This window comes from Olea europaea, unplaced genomic scaffold (assembly GCF_002742605.1).
Source record: "Olea europaea var. sylvestris unplaced genomic scaffold, O_europaea_v1 scaffold2132, whole genome shotgun sequence".
NCBI lineage: Eukaryota > Viridiplantae > Streptophyta > Magnoliopsida > Lamiales > Oleaceae > Olea > Olea europaea.
In genome coordinates, this window is record NW_019239286.1 from 111,199 (window position 1) to 116,466 (window position 5,268).

Consider the following 5,268-nt stretch of genomic DNA (forward strand, 5'->3'; position numbering starts at 1 on the left):
AAATATACAAGTTTCTTTTGATGAGATTTTGAGATCATGATTCACATGCTAAAATCGTTCGTGACAAGAAGATGCAGCCAAAACTCGAAATGAATTTGAAGATTGGCGAGAATACTTACATGGTGTGATGCTTGAAAGAGTAGAATTAACCATGCGTTCTCAATTATTACAGAAAATAATAAAGTTCAAGTGATACGAATATAAAATTAAAATGGACGTGCCAAAATGTGTTGGACAGTCTAATCGTGTGGCAGCCAACCCTTCAAATCCTAGACTATCCCTAATCGGTTTTCTCTGTTTTGTGTCACTAGATCAAAGTACTTTTACAATATGGAAATCTATTGGTGGAGTTATAATTTAACTACTAAGGCATCTCCAGTGAGGAAAACCGACCTCTCCATTAAAGGTTAAACCCTAACCTTAAGGGTCCCCCACTACCCCTGTTCTGGAGTATCGTGAGGGAGGTAAATCGCAAGTTATGCCTCTCCATTAGTTATACCAAATGTGGTGTAGACCATTGAAGATGGTTTTACAACTTTTTTTTTTGAGTTAATTTCATTATAATCATATTATTACAAAACTTATTAAATTAAAAATTATATTTAATGAACTAAAATATTGCATTTATTACTAAAATGAAAATATTAAACACGATATTGCACATTATAAAAATTATATGGAATGCATAAGAAAAATTACGCATAACAAAAATGACAACTCATTTTGTCACTTATCTATCTAAATTAGTATAATCATCTCATACATGATCAAGTAATGCATCTTGAAGTGCAAAGTGCACATCTACATTCTTGATTTGTCTATGCCAAGCAACAAATTCTTGAAATCGGGTATTTTCATTTGCAACCAGCTTGACTCCTTGAGTTGGTGCTTCCATTGAATTTTCAGTTTGTGCATTAACATCGTTCATCCTCGATTGTCATATAGTGCATAATTATGCGACGGTCATTTTATCAAAGTGAAGGACCCATTCTGGTGAAAAGAGCAAAGTCTAAAAAGAAAAATGATGAAGAAAGTCAAAAAATTATTCAAATTATAAAAGATGAATATCGACAACTTGTTGAAATTCTCAAAAAGGGAAGCGAGGGTAGACAACAAATTTTTGAAATTCAAATGCTAAAAGTTCAAAACGAGTCAAGAAAATTGGCCTCGACAGAATATGAAGAAGAAAATAAAATTTTACTAAATGATTTGGATTACATATCAGATCCAACTCTATGTATTTTATTTTTATTTTTTGGACTTGAACAATTAATAATTTTGCAAAAAAAAAAAGGGGGGGTCAACAACAAGGTGAAGAATCTCAAAATACATCTGGTTCTTTGGGTGAATATTTTGACAATCTTGGTGGAATTGGAAAAGACCTTTCAGAAACGTTGTATCTATGTTGTTCTAATGCTAATTTATTAATTATCAAATTTGTAACTTTTGACTTTTTAACGAACAACTTTAATTTAATGTATCAATAATTATTACTTATTAGTTGATTATAATTTAAAAATAAATATTAAATGAACTTAACCATCACATTAAAAAAAAAAAAGTCAATTAAATTTTATGAATTCTAATATATAAAAAGGGCATAAAGATAGAAAATTAACATTTAGGGTGTGTTTGATTGCACACATTTTCCATGAAAAATATGTTTTTCCCACCTAATTTCCTACTTTTGTCTTGTTTGATTGACAATTTTTTCCAAGAAAAATGTTTTCCTACTTTTGATCAGGTGACCACATTTTTCTTGAAATCAAGGAAAATATTTTCCTTGGAGGTGGGTGGATTTTATTTTCCAGGCAATTCAACTGTTTCAAAAATTCTATCACCTCACGTTAGCATCTCTCTCTCATCTCTATCCACGTACATATCAGTGATATCACTATCTTCTCCCTCATCTGCTCAGCCAAACCAGGAAGAAGAAATCGACGACCCATCTCTGGAGCTTCCATATCTGCCTTCGGGGTAATGGGAAACAGCAGTAGAGAAAGCGATCGAGAGCTTCTCATACCGGTCGCCGACTATGTTGACCACGATGATGACGCCTCCTCCTCCTCCTCCAAGCCTTCCCCCTCCGCTTCCTCTTCTCACCTTCACTCTGGTCGCGAGGTATTTATTGCTCGTTATATTTTTCTCTTCTGGGTAATGAGCAAATGAATCGCTCCAGTTGATTATTATGTGGATTTTACGGTACTTACTACTCTGACTTCATTGATGGGTTATTTGTGAGATGGGTAATCGTCTTTTACTGATTGCTTAACCCAATTTTGGACATAACCTTTTTCCGAGGAGGGTGTATTGGGGGGACGGGACAAAAACGGCGAACAAGTGCTTGAAAATTTGGTTTTTCGATGGGATTATTTTGGTAACCCTGCAAAGGAGTGCTTGAAAAATTGATTTATTTTCTATCTTTAAAATTATAGCTTGTCATTCCCTCCACCCTCTTCCTGGGGTGGGAGGGTGGAGGGATGAGCTTAGGTGATTTCGACTGCTAGTTTTATCAGTATGTATGTGGCTATGCATATAGTTTTGTCCTCATTGGCTCATTCTATTCTGTTTTAATATTATAGCTTGTCATGAGTTTTGTCCAGAAAATTTTTTGTAATGTCAGGGTGTACAAAACAAATTGACTACAATGAGGCAGGCCTTAGAAGCTTCAGAGAGAAAGATCACCAACTTAAACAAAACTTTTCATGTTTCTTGCAAGCTCAAAGGCGAACCAAGCTGTGGCGACACCATTGCGTTAGTTAATGAACATTTGATGAAGAGGGCTTGTGGTAGGTTCATTCGTCTGTATATGCAGGTGTCTCATTCTTGCCATGTTTAACTGTTATTTTCGTTACAAGGCCCAAATTCCATTACTTTGTTATTCTTTCTTTTTAGGTATCTGTGTTCTTCTTCTTATCTTTTGGGGGTGGGGTGAGATGTAATCAACAGCATCATTAATTGGGCTGTAAATATTAAATGTAAGTAAACCTATATGAGATAGGGGCCTAAAGTGAGTTTTTGAAGATTAGTTGAATGGTGGATTAGTACTACATGGATTGACTCCAGCCTTTTCTACAAAATAAGTCACCTCCCTACCAAAAAAAAAAGAGTAATTTCTTGTGCCATATCTTGTGTTACTGAAATATCCCACCTGCTTTTTCTCCAGATTTGGATGGTACTTAATGTGGAAAGTATGAATGGTCAGTAGAATGTTGTTCTCAATTACCTTGTTTTCGCCATACAAAGGTTTCTACGAGAGAAATTTCCTTTTCATTCTTATTTATTCTGGTTGCCTTTATCAAAAATAACATTTTTTTCCTCTTACATTTGGCCTTAAATATTTTCACTTGAGATCAATGCAGCCTAAAGGTTAACGTGGGTCCTGCATCAACCATAGCAATTTCATTCAAGTTGAATGATGGGAACATCATAAAGGTGATGCTGTCATTATCAAGGAATTGATTTTATCTCAGTCATTATCAAGGAATTGATTTTATCTCAGTCATTATCAAGGAATTGATTTTATCTCAGTCATTATCAAGGAATTGATTTTATCTCAGTCATTATCAAGGAATTGATTTTATCTCAGTCATTATCAAGGAATTGATTTTATCTCAGTCATTATCAAGGAATTGATTTTATCTCAGTCATTATCAAGGAATTGATTTTATCTCAGTCATTATCAAGGAATTGATTTTATCTCTCTTCTTGCTGATTATGGCTTAATGTGGTGTGTTTTAAGCTCATAAGAATTTCCCAAATATGGATGCTTGCAGTGCTTTAAGAATTTTCTATCTCCAGATCAGAACACACAAGCTTTCAAGGAAGTGGCCATTATAAGGCATCCATGTATTGATGAATAGGCATTTGGGTTCATCACTTCATTTGTCACCCTCTAGAATTATTCAGGAGAGGAAGAGCTTTGCTGCGTTTATATCCCAACAAACCATCTTTACATAGCTGATGTATGCCTCTTGAACTCCAATGATGTTATTAGCCCAAAAGTCAAACTTGTCTGTAAGGGAGGGAATTGAAATTGTTGTGTCTGGTGGTATGTCAATGCCCTAGATTCTATCTACATCGGATTTGAGAATTATTCAAGTCGATAGAAATAGACCTGACAGAAACTAAGAGCAAAGACATGAGATGTACCACTGTTTCTGTACTTCCTTTTATACTGAAAATTTAGTCATTGACATGTGCCCATGATTTGGCTCCAGTTGCAATCTAGTTCTATTTATATTTCAGTTTTCGTAGAGTTAGATTGTACTCAGAACATATGTAACAATTGTGGCATATGTATAATATGAGGAAGTAGATTTGTGCATAACTATAAACTTATTATTTTCCTGGCTAAAAAAAAATAAAATCAACATTTACATGTCTATTTTCCCTTTCCTTTAGTATGCGTTTTAATATTCAATTGCATATGTAATAATGTATGGAGTTCTAATTTGAATTACGAATGGCAGTTGCCGAACCCAACTTAGCAAGTATATGAATTCATTTTTTTTTTTTTTAAATCAGATTTCATAGAATGCGGCCACTGTAATTTTAGCCAAGTCTCTATGAGTATTAATTTAAGATATCATAGGAAGCAATTTAAATTCTTTTGTATGTTGCAAAGATGGTCAAGCGAAATATTATTCTTGCATAAATAGGCTTTTGTGATAAAAAGAAAGTCTTAAAAATTGATTGAAATTTTCCATGGAAAAAGTGACCATTTCCATGGAAAAAGTGACAATTTTCATGGAAAATAATGGCTATCAAACAACAAAAATTGGAAAAAATGACAATTTTCATGGAAAATAATGACTATCAAACACCAAAAGATGGAAAAATACAATATTTTCTAGGTGGAAAGTGAAGTCAAACAAACGCATTTAATTGACAATTTCCATGGAAATAATTTCTAGGCAACTCAATTGCCTGGAAAATATTTTCTTTCCATGTAATTTTCCATCTTGCAATCAAACGCACCCTTATTGTTAAAGGGACGGGAGGGGAAAATAGGAATTATTGAAAATTCTCAAATTTGGAATTTGGTGTGACACTGTTTATATTACACCAAGTTTTACACACACTACATTCGGTGCCATCCCCATTGGAGATTCTCTAAGTGGCAAATAAATTGAAACCTTAAAAATACAAATTTTTTTTTTTTTTTTTCAAATAATGTTAAGGACAAAATATAAACGCTTTTTCTTTCTTTCATTCTTTTATTTTTTCCCTCAACTGTTTGTTCCGACTAATAAGCGTTTAACAAGT

At 33.6% G+C, this 5,268-nt stretch overlaps 1 pseudogene; it reads left to right on the top strand.

Moving 5' to 3' along the window:
- The first annotated feature begins 330 nt into the window (after positions 1-330).
- Positions 331-4,131, top strand: LOC111380378 (annotated as a pseudogene).
- Positions 4,132-5,268: the final 1,137 nt, after the last annotated feature.